Source organism: Monodelphis domestica, chromosome 4 (genome assembly GCF_027887165.1).
Source record: "Monodelphis domestica isolate mMonDom1 chromosome 4, mMonDom1.pri, whole genome shotgun sequence".
Classification (NCBI taxonomy): Eukaryota; Metazoa; Chordata; class Mammalia; order Didelphimorphia; family Didelphidae; genus Monodelphis; species Monodelphis domestica.
The window spans coordinates 29893894-29911600 of NC_077230.1; the positions used below are offsets into that span (position 1 = coordinate 29893894).

Genomic DNA, 17707 nt, shown 5'->3' on the forward strand with positions numbered 1-17707 from the left:
CATATCGCATTTTAATGTCGCCTTGTCTAGAATTAGGTGTCCTTTCATATGTATTAACTTCCTACTGTACCTGAAAATACTTCATTTTATGGTGAGATGAGGGAAACAGCCATTTAGCATTTAGTACCATTGAGATGCTATATATGTACCTGGGACCTCCCAGAGTGCTACACATGGTGGTTTCTGACCAGATACAAAATCCATAGTTCACAGAACTCCCTATTCAGAGCTAGTCACTCAATGGCACACAGTGAGTTTTTCTTGGATTTTCTCATCAGAATTTGGTTTTTCACCCTTTTTGCTTGGAGGGGGGTTAGGTTTGGGGAGGGGTGAAGAATTAAGGGCATACTGACCTTTTTTTCCTACTACTCCACCATCTTGTTTCCACTTCCTCTAACATCAAACTTATGGAAATCCATGAACAAGAATTAAACAGGGCAAGCAAAAATGAATAGATGGAGATTGCCATTGTTGGAATTACTAGTCATATCAATGCTATCACAGATCTAATAAAGTATTATATTACAGAATATAGTAGGCTAGATCTAATTTATTCTGGACAATTATAAGCCTTATTACTTTTACAAATAGAAACGATATACCCTATTTGATAAAAAATGAAGATGATGAAGTATGTTAGTATCTTGTGGCTGATTTCAGGAATTAGGTCTTTTTTCTTAATTCAGTTTATAGCAGATATATCAATATGAACAATCTCCAAAAGTAAGGGTTGAAAATGTACTTAATATTCATTTGGATATGTGGCATTTGGTAAACAATTTAATGATTTGAAAAATCATGTATCTTGAGAATAGATGTTTTTATATTTGCTTGTGTTTATACTGCAATACAAACAAGGAGGAATAATTGTATCTGGATGAATACAAGAGAAGTTGACCAAACTAAAAGGCATTTCTTTACTGGGCAGTATAATGCATAATCATACTGTTTTCCATGTGCATGTAACACCATCTAATAGTCAATTTATTTCCTCATCACTGCTACAAGTGATGCAGAAGATATGCAGAAGATAAAGGAAAAGAAGGACAACGTTTCCTAGGCATGTTTGAGGATTTATTTGAGAGGGATTATTAAAGATTAAAAATTTTGTTGGGAAAAAATTAAGAAATCAAAATAAACTAATGTGAAGACATTGATTAATATAGGTTAACATTTTGTTTGTGTTTTCTAATCACAGGAAGATGAAATATTTTCCAAAGGATGACTACTTTTCTGACTGCTGCAAATTGACTTCTCTTTACTATTATTAACTCCAGGGAAATTTTATTACATGTGATCAAATATTTACTAAGTTGAATAATCAACTTTTAAATTATTACCCCTGAGTCAAATTTGTATTCTAGCTTTTCCATCTCCATGGCATTCCTCTGTCACTTCTGTTTCTTTGCACAAGTTTCCCTCTATTTCTGGAATATACTTGTTCCTCACCTGATTTTCATCGAAGCATCAGTATCCTCAAAAGTAAGGTTTAAGTGCCACTCCCACATGAGACATTTCAGTATTCACAACTCCCACCTTGGAGACTTTATTCCTCTTGAATTTACTTTGAATGGTTAGTGATTTGATTATATAATTGTACAACAGAATGTAAGTACCTTTAGAGCAGGGAGCGTTTTATTGTTATCTGCCTTTGCTCAGCACTCAGTTTCTTGTACATAGTAGGCATCTGATACTTGTTGAATTGAACTTAATCTCATTTTCAGAGCAATTTCCAAGAAGATCAAGTAAGACCTGTGAGGATTTGAAATCAGAACGTTGAAAGGGCTATTGCTTATATGGACAATATCCCCTTTAATGTAAAATTTTTTGGACAGTTAACTCAAACTACTTTTTACACATCTTTTTTAGCTTTATGGACATGGGTCTAATAATTTTGCACATGAGCACATTTACTCATCTCTTCTGCTCCATTTCTTTCTCATATATTTGCTTTGAGAAATTAAATGATTTGGTCCAAATTTATGCAGGTTTATTATAAGATCTAGAGTTCTCAAGTATGCTCAATAATTCTATTTTCTTTCAGAATATTTATAGTTTGGGCTTTTTCCAAATAGTTAAGGATTTCTAAAAACCTTTTTTGATAATTTGATAATGATATTCAGTAAAATTCTTCCTAACTAAATGCCTAAAACATTACTTATAATTCAGAATACATGTATGCTGAGGAATTTTGTTATTGGATACTATAAAATAGAAAGTACCCATTTCTCTTCAATACATTACACCATTGTAGGATAGAAGAGTTTTCCTCAAATCATGTTTTGCTGCAATAATAATTTTGTTTGCTGACAAGAATGATGCAATTTATTGTTAATATTACTTGATGATTTCTCAAAGTTTGCCATTAGAAAAGATCAATTTGTGTTTATAAATCTTTTTTTATCTCTTCTTCCTATTGATGTAGAGAAAAGACACTAAAAGTACTCAACTGATTTAGTTCTCACTCAAAACATGTAATTTACATTCAATGAGTGATGTAACTATTATTACATATTCCACAGTTGGATGGACAGTGAATATGTTTAGAAGGATTGAAGAATCCTTTAGGCTAATTATCTTTTATATATTTTATATATGTTGGAGTTTGATTCAGTCAGTCAACAAGTAAATGTTTTACTAATTTTTTTTTCAAAATTATATGTTGATCCAATTTTCAATAATAATATTTTCTGGCATTTTTTATCCATGTTCTTTCTTTACCCCCTCCCTCTAATTCCTACCCCCTCCCCAAGATAGCAGACAATAAGTTGCACATATGTTATAATATGTTTCTTGTGTCCATTTCCATTATGTTGTGAAAGAATACACAAACATATCACTCACTTGAGAAAAATTCATGTAGGAAATAAAGTTTAAAACGGGATGCTTCAATCTGCAATCAGACTCTGTCACTTCCTTCTGTAGCAGTATCTACTGCATTTGGCATTAACCTCTTAATTGCTAGTTCAAAATCTACCTAACTGCACAGCTATCTTCTATGTTGAACAAAAAGCACAAAAGAATTTATCATAGCTCTGCTGAAATACATATATATTCTGTTTCTATAGTGTTGCTCTGATCTACTAGACAATAGCTAGTTCACAAAACATTTATTCAGTTCAGACTATTCTATAAATAATATAAATCAGCCTTAAGTTGCTTTTCATCTTTCAAGGTTGAAATTGCAAAAGGGAAGACAGACATTTTAATGATTTAAGGATGAGTACAAAGTCATTTCATCAACTCCTGCGGTTCCAACAAGTTTCCTAACAGCATCATTTTCTCTTTGTCTCTCTCCCTGTTTCTTTTTCTCCCTTTATTTCTCTTTCTCTGTCACACAAATACACACACACACACACAATCACACTCCTCCTACCCAAGGTTTTGAGAGTTTTAGAGGAAATATATTGATGTGATTCACCTTTCTCCTTACAAAGATAAAAATCATTTGTTCAAACAACAGTCACTTCTGTTGAAATGCTTAACTAAAACATATACCTTTTCTCTTAACTGTGAACATTTTTTTTAAAAAATCTAACAATTCCAAAATAAAAATATTGAACTAACTTTAACAAATTCTGTTTATTTTAAGGTCATAGATTGAGGCTTAATTTGTTTTATTATTCCTAAATGCCCATTAAAATGTGCTATGCTTCTCTCATAGTAGTAACTTCACCTAATTAAAAGATTTGTTATTCCATCTTCCTATGCAATGAATGTTTTTCCAAATAAAAGAAAAACATTCCTGATAGTTATTACTGTTCTTTGTACTATCATATTTCTTTAGGATAGGGTTTGGGATTTTGCAGGGTATTATTGAACAAATTCAATAGAAAACCACACATTTCTTATTATTTATTTATTTAGAGAAGTGAAGATAGAAAAAATTGACCAAGCTCTGTCCTCAAAGAGCTTATGGTCTAAAGCATAGGAAAAGGGCTAACATGCCAAAAATAACTATAAAATAGAGGAGAAATGGAAATGTGCCAAAGAGAGACCGAAGTCAAGTTTATAAACCATTCTTAGAAAGCTACTAGTAAGGCACTAGCTAGGTAATGATGATTCTAAGTTGAGAAATTGATACCTCCTATATATAAGGTAGTTATAAATAATGGAAGAACTAACCAAAAGTCCATGAATGCTTTTTAAAATATTTCAATAATTCTATTTCCATGAAAGTGGTTTCCTTTGCAAATCTACACACACACACACACACACACACACACACACACACACACACACACGCTTGCTTGCTTGATAAAAACTCTAAGACAGAAGCACCAGGGTTAGGCAAATTAAATTTCCCAGGATCACAAATCTAAGAGATATCTGAGGCCATATTTGAATTCATGTCCTCCTGACTCCAAGCCTGGTCCTCTATTCATTGTGCTTTGTAGCTCTCCCTTTTATGTTTACTATTAGAAGAGCATCAGGAATTTTATCCCCTCTGGGAAGATAAGGTCTTCTGCATATGAGTCATAGCTGAGTTGATTCTCTTTCATGAAGGCAACTCAAAGCTTCCTGATTTCCAAAGGGTGAATCTGGTAGGAAAACAACTGCTCTGAGATGTTCTAAAAGAGGCCAGGGGTATCCTTAGGCATGAGATTGTGATAGAACCCCAGGCTGCTGTGGTACTAGTTCATGCTCACCTTGGGCAGAAGTTTGGGTCCCAGGGTCTCCTTCTAGCCTTCTGCATGGTGGATGATGGTATATATGGCAATCAAGATGGCCCTTATAAATGTTCTTAATTCCAGCTGTCCAGCACTTTCCTGTGAATGTCCCAACCTTTCCAGGTACTTTTCAAAAGACCCTTCCACATACAATTTGAAGCTGTAGTGGTTTTCTCTCAAGAAAGTGACACAATCTTAATGCAAAAAAAAGTGTTTTATGCAAAAATATATATTTTATCTAACAAATTCAGAAATGGAATATAACTTAAATATTTATAATTTATCTAAAAGGTAAAAAATGGAATTCAAAAATTTTACTTTAGATTTCTGCATATTTGTATGTGTGTGTGTATACACATGGTCACACATGGCTAAAATTGCATAATTTTGTGTCATCACTTCACATAATTTTATATAAATACAAAAACAAACATAAGGTTACTCCTTGATTAAAAGTGGCATAAAATCATATTACCTGACAATAGTGCATCTTTTTTTTTCTTCCCCATTACTATAACTAAAACATCTTTAAAATATTTAATTCTCAAAAAATATTTAGATTTTCATGTTAAGTATATACTGGTATATGTTTTCAATACAAATATTTCTAAAACCCTGTAAAACCTAAAAGCCTGCATTTGAAGATAATTAAGGAAAAGTGTTGAATTCCAAAACTGATAAACTAAATTGTACTCCTTGCAAAACTGCCTTATAATGCATATAATAATGATACATTCTAAGATTTCTTCAGAAAATATTACTCTGGATATCATAAGAAAGTTAAAATTTTCTGTATTATTTAACAATTGATTTGATTATGTAATTGACCCTTTTCTGTATTACTGTCCCATTTTATCTGATTGCTCAAGTCACATTCTGTCCTTGAGTTAAGCTCAGGAATTCAGTTTTCCTTTCAAGTTAGTTTAAATGTATAATTAAGAGGAAAGTTGTTCTGTCACATTCTGTACTGTGAGCCCCTGGGACCTCTGCTTGTTCATCTTTAAGTCACAAAATGTTTAACCTAGTCCTTCCCCAAAAGATATATTGCCTGCTTTTGCCAGTTCTTTTGCAATTAGGGGAAATTTTTTATCTTCCAAGCGGATGGCAAATGTGATCGTTTTTATCCCCTAGCAAAAATTACAAGAGCTAAATAGATACCATAAAATAATTAACAGTCCTTAATTTTCAGAGAGGGAGTGATTAACCACATCTGCATATCAACCCATTTTTCTTAGTATAGTAAACTGCAGTGTTTCAATGGAGTCCTTCCTCCCTTCTTTTAAGATCACTGGCCTTATTGAAGTGGCTGATCTGACTCACTTTAATAACTATATGCATCACTTTTGATAAACTGATTTTATTCAGAATACAAACTTCAGTTTACCTTAATTTATTTTACTCCCAACAACTAGAAATTTTGAAGATTAATATTTGCTTAATGACTAGTCAGTCATATTTCATTTACATGCTATAATTATCACAGATTCTTCCAAATGGCAATTCAGTCTGACCATGGATTAGTGTGACTAGTTTTTAGCTCCTGGATTGGGATATATTTGAAATTTCTTTTATTCCAGTTGTTTTGTGAGATGTTATTTATACTCATATTTGTGAAACATATTCCTATGCTGAAAATGCATTAGTTTTATATAGTAAGTAAAGGTTCCTAGGAGTAATCTTGATTTTTTTTTCACCATTTGTCTCTTTCTTCGGTTCATGGGAGGTAAGACCACAAGTCTATCTCAGAAAATATAGAGGAGAGAAGAGGAGAATTTTTATTTTGCTTGAATTTAAACAGATAAAATATGAGTTCTCCCATACAAATATAAATTTTCATAAATGAATATAAATAAATAAATAAATTGTTGAGTGATCAAATTTTAGGGCAGTTGATGATGAGAATGAAGAAGCATGATGGAAGTAGGTATAAGATAGTTGGCAAGATAGATAAAGCTATGGTTTTGGCCACTTTTTCCACAAAATGAAAGTTTTTTTTGTTTGTTTCCTGTCAGCTTTAACAGATGCTATCGTTATTCAGCTGTTTGCTTAATAAAAAATCTAGTATTATACCCCAAAGAGAAAAATGAGGAAAAAGACTTGTACAAAAATATTTATAGCCATGTTCTTTGTGGTGGCAGAAAATTGGAAAATGAGGGGATGCCCTCCAATTGGGGAATGGCTGAGCAAATTGTGGTATATGTTGGTGATGGAATACTATTGTGCTCAAAGGAATAATGAACTGGAGGAATTCCATGTAAACTGGAATGGCCTCCAGGAAGTGATGCAGAGTGAGAGGAGCAGAACCAGGAGAACATTGAACATAGAGACCAATAAACAAATGTACAATCAAATGTAATGGACTTCTCTACTAGCAGCAATGCAGTGATCCAGGACAATTCTGAGGGACTTAAGAGAAAGAACACTCTCCACATCCAGAGAAAGATTTGTGGGAGCAGAAACACAGAAGGAAAACATCTTCATGATTATATGGTTCAATGGGGACAAGACTGGGGATATAGATTCTAAATAATCACTCTAGTGCAAATATTAATGATATGGAAATAGGTCTTGATCATGTAAAACCCATTGGAAATGCTTGTTGGCTCTGGGAGTGTGGTGGAAGAACATTTAGTCATGGAAAATATTCTAAGTTAATTAATTAAATAAATAAACTTAATTTTTAAAAAATCTAGTATTTGCAAAATATTCATATTCAGGTTTTCTGAAGAAATATGTATAATCCTAATGACAAAGTCTCCATAATGAATTTGCACATTTTCAAAGGCTAACATAATACCCAAATTCTCAGATACCTCCTGATGTTAGAATTCTTAACTGTCTCTGTCTGTTCTTTTCAGAAGTATTCAATGAGGCCACAAATTAGGGTTTTTAACTTGTGAAGCCAATGCAGAAAGAGGAGAAAAACAAACCTGGTTGCAATAACAAGAAGTAAACAAGAGATCAGCTGATTTATTATTTTTTTCATTTTGTATCAGCTGTCTGGAAGACACTAGAAGCAGGTGTGTAACATTTTCTCTCTACTGACTAAGAATTTGGTTTGCTGATTTCAGTTTCAGACTATCTTCTTTTCTTGAATTTTCTTATACATAAAGAACTTCAAGTGTTTGATGGAGTTCGAACACCTGATAAATAAGGCAGACTTTTTCTTACAATTCCAACTGATTTTTGGCCTCAACAGTATCTATGTCAATATTCATCATTCTAGAACTACAACTTTCAGTTGAATCTAATATCCTTGATGAATATTCTATCACCTGAGGTTGGAAAGGGGTTATCAGTCATGTTTCAACATGATGCTTTTTTTCTGTAAGATTCTTTTTATCCTTTCTCTTACAGTTTTGGTTATAAGAAATAGCATCTGGGTATTTGTAGGATGTTCAGAAATGATTGTGGTATAGTGACAAAAGATATCAACACAAAATAAATTTAAAAATAGTGATTATTCACAAAGATACTTTTTAAAAAAAGGAATGCTTGTTTAAGGGACAAAGCCAACCATGAGTTTGTATGGTCCCTATTCTCTGCTGGGGCATTTATGCAGCACTGTCAGTGGAGTATGGTGAGCAGGAAATGGACCTTTTATAATTAAAACTCCAAAAGAAGACAATTTAACAGCAGGAGCTATAATCCTCTGGAATGACTTGAGAGAGTAATAGACAGCAAGAGTATTAGGATCATAGATAGGTGATAGATCTATAGGTAGGTAGATAGACAGAGAAATAGACAGACAGAACACTACATTTCTGCTATGTTCTATGGACTTGTGATAAACTCTGGGGATAAAATAAAAGTAAAGATAATAGTCCCTCCCTGCCTTCAAGAAGCATAAAATCTTATTGGGAAAGACAACATATTAATAAGATTAAAATTCTCTCTATACTGTATCTTAATTATAATTATGCATTAAATTATTAAAAAAAGCAAACCCAAACCAGAGAAAGAAAAGGTACCAATAACATGTGGCCAGCTGTTCATTTTACAAGTTTTCTCTGCCGGCTGGCTGCCCTTGAGCTTCTCAGGCATCGTGGGGAGCTCTCCCGGGAAGTCCCAAGTCTGGATGTGTGTGTTTGCTGTGGCTCCCTGTAAGGTAAGGAAGACAGATGCCAGATGGATTGACAGATCAGCCAGAGAAGCAGCAGAGGAAGGGGAGAGAATGCTGTGAGTTCTGAGAGCTGGTGGGATCTTTGAAGTCAACAGACTGGAGGTGTTACTTCCAGTCTGGGAAGTGAAGAGGGAAGGTGGTTTTCTGGGAGTGGGAGCCAAGAGCCCATCCAGCTGAGACTTGTCTTCTTTCTGGAATCCCCCAAAATACCTCCTCTGAGACTCTGCCACAACAGCTACCTCTCTTTTCAAACAGGATTTAGTTTGGACCCTTTCTGGCTGGAGCCATCTAGATCCTCCCCTTTGGGTCTCTCTTTCCCTTGCCTCGATTCCTTAAGATTTGGTTAACTTTAGGAATAATTTTAAGAAGCAGTTGGCAAGAGGAGAGGTCAGGGTGCCAAAACCTCTGACCTCCAGACTTGGAAAAGCCAATCTGCTGGGGGGGGGGGCAACTCTAGGGCTCCCCTTCACCGACTTTCCTTCCCCCCTCACCCCTTTGCCATTGCCTATCCCAAATACCCTCAACAAATTCCTTTTGGGGTTTGGGTTTGCCTCAGGGATCAAGAAAGGAGATTAGGTTATTCACAAGGAGGAGGTTGATTTCAACCTCTGAGACTCAGCATCTCTGACCAAGGAAGCCATCACTCTTGGCAGTTAATCCTATCTAACCCCCTCCCTGCCCCCCCCCCCCGGGGGCTGGCAGTTGAGGCCCCTTTGGGAGGTGGAAATTACAACGGCTCATCCTGTCTCAGAGACAATTCTGATCTCAGGGGCTGTGCGTCCTCAGAGGGAGATCCAGAGTCACTTCATTGGTCAAACCCTTCTCCTGGCTCCTGTCCTCCATCTCCCAAAAAACATCCCTGTGGAGTCATAGCCTTTTCAAGGAGACAGGTCCTGGCTGAGCTTTCCCCTAAGTAAGGGAGGAGTAAAATCAATGCTTTCATGGAACTTTTCCCTTTAACATCCACGGCTGTGGATACCAAGGGAAAGAAAAGGGATGGAGGCTAGGGTTAAATTCTCACAATTTAGAAAGCAGAGAAAATAGCTGATGAGGAAATGGAGAAATATAAAAAGTGAACTGAGCTATGAATAAAGTGGCTTTGTCTAGGGCCAGTCATGAAGAGGTGTCTTCACCTCTTTTTGGTTAATATCTGTTATTAACCAAGGAGTCTCAAGGCAGGGTTTTCTTCAAAAATGGAAATACAAAAGCACAGAGAATAACATTTTTTTAACTGGAAGAGACCTTGGAGGTCAATGAGTCTAATTCTATTTTACAGGTCTTCCTGAGTCCAGCATGCTATAATACAATACTGCCTCCAACATGTTGCTTCCTAGGCAAAAAGTAATATTATCTGAAATAATTTAAACGATTTGTTGTTTGGGTGAATGTGTCTCAAAGTAGCCACCAAATTTCCAGGGTGATCATAGTTTCCATTAGCATGAACCCTTATAGAAAATAGCAATGAGGCAATGAGGCCTTTGTCAGAGACACTTGCTCTAAATATTTTTTCCCAGTTTGTTGTCTCCCTTTTATTCTTGAAAATGTTTTTTTTTCATTCGTATAAAACCTTTTTTATTTAATGTAATGAAAGTTAACCATTTTGCATCTAGTAATGTCTATGTCTTGTTTTTCCCTCATCTTTATTTATTTATTCATTCATTCATTTATTTATTTATTCGTTCATTTATTTGTTTGTTACTGTCTGTCTTGGAGTCAATACTGTGCATTGGCTCCAAGGCAGAAGAGTGGTAAGGGCTAGGTAATGGGGGTCAAGTGACTTGTCCAGGGTCACACAGCTGGGAAGTGTCTGAGGTCAGATTTGAACCTAGGACCTCCTGTCTCTAGGCCTGGCTCTCAAACCACTGAGCAACCCAGCTACTCCCTTTCCCTTATCTTTAGGTCTGACATTGAGCTCCTTTAATTTGTTCATGGGATCCCTCATTATTTTAAATTGTGTATCCATTTTGACTTTATCTTGGTATATGTCTCAAAGTATTGGTATATGCCTAGTTTGTGTCATACTGTTTTCTAGTTTTCGGTGATTTTTGTTGAATAGTGAGTTTGTTTTCCAAAAATTTTAATTTTTAGGTTTGTCAAACACTAGGTTCCTAGAGTCATTAATTACTGAATCTTGAGTGCCTAATCTATTCCATTTATCCACTACTTTTATTTCTTAGCCAGGACTAGATTGCTTTTGACTGTTGCCATTTTATAATACAATTTAATACCAGGTACATCTAGGCACCTTCCTTCATAGTTTTTCTTCATTAATTCCCTTGATATTCTTGGCCTTTTTCTCTTCCAGATGAATTGTGTTATTATTTTTTCTAGCTCTATGTAATAAGTTTTGGGTAGTTTGATTGGTATATCACTTAATATGTCAATTAATTTAGGTAGAATGATCATTTTCATTATATTTATTCGGAAATATACATGGAAATGCCATCTTCAGACTCTGGACATTTCCAGAACTGGAAATTTCTCCCTCCTCATTTCTGACTACTGCTGACTTTCCTGGCTTTCTTCAAGACTCAGCTAAAGTCCCACCTTCAGCATAAAAGCTTTTACTGAGCCTTTAATCTTGAACTCTTCCCTCTGAGATCAACTCCAATTTATCCTGCATATATTGTGTTGGTATATAGTTTTCTGAATATTATCTCCTGCATTTAGGTCAAAAAGGCAGAACACCCCTATGTAGTATGAAAATTTAAATTCTTGTTTATACATAATCTTAAAATATCTGGTTCTTAGAACTATCTACTCTAAGGATTTTCACAGAAGTAAAGGATATTTTGTACTTTTTATTTTTGTATAAATGTATATTAAATATATGACTTATTATTTATATTTCATATTTGTAGATCATTGCATCAAAAAGAATTTACCAACTACTCATTAGCCTCTTTGTAAAGACCTTTTCTATAATTAGGTAGGCTAATATTAGGAAGGAAGATACCAGCACCAGGCCTAACCTTTGCAGCTTGGCAAACCTTGCCAAAGCTAACATATCCCTAGTAAAATCTGTAAGAATCAAATATTTTCTCCATGTGACAGTGTAGCATAAAAAAAGATTCATTTAAAAAAAAAAGAATAATTACTATATTAAAGTCATTGGAAATATCTAATAGCAAAAGGATACTTGTGCATATGATATAGTAAAAAATAAATACCATAAAAAATACAGAAATAGCTAAAATACATATAAATAGCATAACTACAATGAAGCCAAGTTAAATGCACTAATTTGTTTTCTTTGGTTAGGGAAGTAGTCAATTTTTGTTTCCCCCTATAGGCCTGATTTTCTTTTCTTAGTTATATGTTACTTGTAAAAAAATGGAGACAGATTAAATTTTGTCAAACTAATACATAGGTTCTAATGACTTCTATAGCCTAAGAATTATCTTGTAGCTAGAGCTCATTTATCACTCTTAGTCATGCAAGTTCAAATACTAACCATCCATGGAAGACAGTGCACCCATGCAATACAATTCATTAACATGTTCATCTTTGCTAAATAAATAGACTGAATTTCTTAGTTGAATTCTTTATAGATGCAGAGTTATTCCTAACATTAAGACAGTGAAAGGCCTAATAAGATTTCAAGGTTTTATATTTGTGTGTATGTGTACTTTGTTTACTCTCACAGATTCCCTTTCTTTCCCTTCACATTATTCATTCTTATGAAGGAAAGGAGAAATTGTGTAAGAACCTAGGCTCTGACTCCATTAAGCAAACTTCATTAATCTTTAATAATTTTGTGTCCATTTACTAAGATATAATGACTTTCTGAAAGTTAAAAAGCTATTGGAAATCTGAAAAATGCCACTTAGACTAAACAAAATAAACAAGCAAAACATGGGTAAGCAAGGAATTATCAAAGATGCCGTATGGTACCTTTGATCTGGCAATACTGCTAATAGGTCTGTATCCAAAGAGATCAAAGATAGGGACCAAAGATATACTTCTACAATCATATTTATAGTTCTTTTTGTAGTGAGAAAGAATTGGAAACTGAAGAGATGCCCATTAATTGGGGAATGGCTGAATAAGTTGTGGTATATGATTATGATGAAATATTATTGCTTCATGAGAAATGATGAACAGAACAATTATAAAAAACCTGGAATCATTTCTATGAAGTGATGAGAATCAAAGTGAGCAGATACAAGAAAATCATGTACACAGTTATCAGCAATAAGATACAATGATCAGCTGTGAGTAAGTTCACTCTGATGAGCAATGAAAGGATCCAAGTGACTCCAAGAGTTCTGTGACAAAGTAGTTATCCACTTCCATGAAAAAATGTGAATGCAGAGTGATGCATATCATTTTTCAATTCATCTCCATGAGTTTTTTCTGATATAAGCAAAATGTATCTTAAGTCACATATGACAAACATAGAAATATATGTATTGTGGATAGTATATGTGTTGGAGAGGAGAGAGGAAACAGGGGAGGGAGAGAACATGTATTGCAAAATGTCAGAAAAGAATTATGAAAAAATATTTTGACAAAATCTGTAAAACATGTAATAAAAAAGAAACATGGGAAAACATTGCACTTTTAAATCACAGGGTGGCAAACTATTTGTAAGAACTGAGACAGAGACAAAAGTCCCAAGTAACAATGTTGGTACCAAGTCAGAGAGAAAAAGCGGTGCTTTCACATTAACAAAATCATATGTGGCAGTAGAGAGTTCTCTGGGAGAAGTGATAACTGTTTACCAGTTAGAATACCATCTAACATGGTTGCAGAGAGACAGATAATATTGGACACTATGGAGTTACTGCTAGAGTAGCTGGGGAAGAGACCCCAGAAAGATAAGTCAAAGAAGAATTCATCTGAGGTGTAACCACTAGGGGATGCACTGGTAGATTTTAATTTCTAAGAATAATTGTAGCTTCCAAGGGACTGCATAGTTAATAAAGGACTGTCCTCAGATTCAGGAAGAAGTGGGCACAGTGGTTTTGCTCTCCTATCTAAAATGTGTGACTCCTGGGCAAATCATTTAACTATTTGATGTCTTAGGCAATTCTTTAATGCAATGAGTTGAAAATCAGGTAAAGATATATTTTGGTAGAGGAGATTTCATAACTAGAAGTTGTTTATATTGATAAAATCACAAGTCTGGTCCCCCTCTCTTTCTAGAAGGAAAAATGAGTTTTTCTATCTGCTTTGAGATCATAAGGTAATAGAATTAGTTTTGAAAGGAACCCTAGAGGCTACAGAACCCCCTAATTTTACAGATGAAAAAACTAAGACCCAGAGAAAAAAATAATAGAAGTGATAACCTTTTAGATCCTTATGGAAAATCCCCTGCCCTAGTTATGACTTTTTGTGGAAAGGAGGAGAAAAGTTATTTTATTTAAGAAGTTGTTTGAAGAATAATTTGGAGAGAGAGAGAGAGAGAGAGAGAGAGAGAGAGAGAGAGAGAGAGAGAGAGAGAGAGAGAGAGAGCTCTGAGAGAGATATCATGATACCTTTTTTTTTGAGGATATATGAATTTTCTATTACAGTAGAACAATTATGCAGCTGATGCAACCAGCTCACTCAATGATCCTACCTCTCCTTAGAATTAAATGTTTACTTATACCTCAAATAGTCTTTCCCCTGTTTCTGGTACTGCCACATTTCATTATTGTTCATTACTTTACAGTCTAATAACAACACTGACACTAATTAGCTATAGGACCATTTAAATTCTCTGGGCCACAGTCATACTAGATAATGTTCATAGCCCCTTCTAGCTCTTACACTGTCTATGTTTGCCAAGAACTATAAACTTCCCACAGAGAGGCAGAGAGAAATCAGAATGAAATTGTAGTGAAAAACAAAAAGGAGAGATTTAGCTCCTCCTTTGCCATATTTTCTCTTTAAAAGAAAAGAGAGGCAAGGAGTGAAAGATGAAAAATATAGCCTATAGAACAGTGGACACAATGTACCCACCAGTAGGATTTGCAGTCAATACTAAAATGTGAAAATAAATTTCACAAGATGATGGTTCACCATGTTGGTGAACCTATGGCACGTATGCCAAAGATGGCACATAGAGAACTCTCTATGGGCATGTGCGACATTGCCTGTCAGAACTGGTTAATAGAAAGGCAGAGGGACTTGGGTGGAGCTGTTCCCTTCCCCATCTCCACTGTACCTGAGGACATTTTTTCACATCAGTCACCCCTTTTCCCAGCAATCCAGTGGAAGCCCTTTCTCCCTCCTATGTCTTATATAAGGGGGGAGCACTTGGTCTCTGTGAGGGTGCATGGCACACAGTTCAAAATATGTTTGCCATAATTATAGACCATTCCTTTGAAGTAGAGGTGGTTCTAAACCTCAATACTTCTATCAAGTCTTTCCTGGGACAATAAGGAGATAGAAGGGGAGAAAGCAATCTAAGAACTTGAAGGCAAATCCCATCTAGTGACTAGTGAGATAAGGCAGCTGTTGAAAACTTCAGTCAATGTGGGAAAGTTATTTTATACTTCCTTGAAATCTAGGAGTAGGAGTATACATTCTATTTTTAGATAATTTAGGGCCACCAAATTTTTATTTGTTTCAGAGTGATGATTAGAACAATAAATTAGGTACTAAATTTCTGGGGGATATTGGAGATGAAGGAATAGATGGGGACTTATCTGTAAACATGTGATAAATGAAGCTAAGGGAGTATGAAGAATCAGAACAAGAGGTCCAAGAATTGAACTTTGAACTTTAAATGGTATCATTTTGGGGGGAGAAGGGGAGGTTGAGGGAATAAAACACCAAAGCTTTTGAGGTCATTATGTTGTCTTGGGCAGTGCTCTATAGAGAATAGTCACTGCTCAAAATGTGAAATGAATTGTAGGGATAATAACTGAGTTTCAATAAGACTTTACTCAGAAAGGTCAAAGGAACTAACCTACCTTGTATCAGAAGGAGCAGGTTTTCAATCAAGGGGAGAGCATAGAAATCTAGGTGAAGAAGCTCTATTCCTACACTCCATTTTGATTGTTTGTTTGCTTTTTTCCCCAAAAGATCAATCATCATAAAAAACCTTCCAAATAAAACTTTTTATTTTAATTAATTTAAATCATAATAGTTTTAAATCTATTTGACAGAAGTCAGTTTAAAATTTGCAATTATGTGAAAAAGTGATTCAGAGATCTATATCACTATTGTGCATATATCAGAAGCAGGTCAAAGGCTTAAATAAAATATCTATATTAATCATAGTGTTAGCAGTTTTATTCTAAAATGATGTTCTCTGTTCAATTATAAGAAATAAAATTAATATTTTCACATAAAAAGAAAGAAGATAATTTTATATGAAAATAGGGTTTTGGGGGCATATGTCTTTTTTTACATCTATCTTTAATGTGGAATATATTCAGAAATTGGCAAAGATGACAAGAATAACCCTTGTTGAAAGTAATGTGGAAATAATGGAAATAATTAATGTTCAATAGAACTGTGGATTACTACATATATTGTAGGGGGAAAAAATTTGAAATCATGCAGGTGAAGTGATTACAATGTCCCTATCCTTTGGTCTAGAGGTCCTACTGCTAGGCATATGCTGAAAGGAGGTAAATGACAAAAAGAATGGATACAGAAATACCAATATAACATATAGCAGTACTTTTTGTGGCTGCAAAAAGCTAGAGGGGAGCTATTGAGAAAAAAAATAAATGCCCACCAACTATAGAAAAAAATTTTTTTGATATATAGATTGTGTGAAATAAAATACCTCCACCACAAGGTGGGATGTAGGTGTCCCTGAGCCCTGGCACAGCCAGCATCAGTGTGAATTTTCAGAGTGTCAAGATGCCAGATTCAGCTTAATGTCACCAAGGAAGGGAAGAATTCATGAAGTCTGAAAGCTATTGGCCAAGGAAAGGGAGGTGCAGTCAACAGGGTTTGAAAAGTAAAGACAGGAAGCCCATTTGCTCTCTTGGCTTCCGTACCTGTCAAAGGCTGGCATTTTCTATGGAAATGGCTCCATAGCTCATCAGATGCATCATCATCTCTAGCAAGCTGCAGCACTGGCCAGAGCCAGCTAACTAGAGAGTCAGATCTAGAAAGGGTTTGCTCTCTCCCTCTATCTCAAACCATCTCTCTCTCTTTACTAAGTGTGTATGTGTGTGTGTGTGTGTGTGTGTGTGTGTGTGTGTGTGTGAATGCCATAAAAAATAGTAGAGGAATGAAAGAACATTTGTTAATTTCTAGGTGTCTGTTATAATTCATTCATTTTTCAGTTATCGCTGACTCTCTGTGACCCCATTTTGGGTTTTTCTAGGCAGAGATACTGGAGTAGTTTGCCATTTTATTTTCTAGCTCATTTTATAAATGAGTAAACTGAATGTTGGAGGTCAGATTTGGATTTAGGTTTTCCTGACTCCAGTTCCAACACTCTTTCCACAGTCCCACTTAGTGACCCTACAATTTCTGGGTATAGAGACCTTATAAATTATAATTATAAAATATATAATAATAATATATATATAATTATATAAATAATTATATAATTATATATATTATGTATATAATTATATAAATAAATTATAATTATAAAAAAAGGTATAAATTAACAACACAGGTTGTTTCTGACTTCAAGGAACTAACATTCTAATATTGAGAAAAACAACACATATAAAGAAGTGGTGGCTAAAAAAGGATGTTTGGGGTCTGGGGAATCACCAAAGGAATGAGTGAAAAAATAGAAAAATCAACTATCACAATTTCTAGAACAAACACCAATACTAACCTGATTGCAACTCCAAAACCAAGAAGCAGAGGGAGGAGTGTTTGCATATCACACACACACACACACACACACACACACACACACACACACACACACACACACACACACAATAGCAGTGGTACAAACCTGGAAACTTGTTTTGGTAAACTTTGGGTAAGATGAATCTGAGCT

General features: G+C 34.8%; 1 long non-coding RNA gene across 2 annotated transcripts in view; it reads right to left on the bottom strand.

Annotated features, from left to right (window-relative positions):
- The window catches only part of LOC103105823 (uncharacterized), a 100787-nt gene that overhangs the window by 38119 nt on the left and 44961 nt on the right, over positions 1-17707 (bottom strand). For both annotated transcript variants that reach the window (XR_467008.3, XR_467009.3), the window contains exons 2-4: positions 8642-8771; positions 4650-4864; positions 1617-1752 (exon numbers count right to left, since the gene is read on the bottom strand). This is a non-coding gene — a long non-coding RNA (uncharacterized LOC103105823). The remainder of the gene's footprint in view (positions 1-1616; positions 1753-4649; positions 4865-8641; positions 8772-17707) is intronic.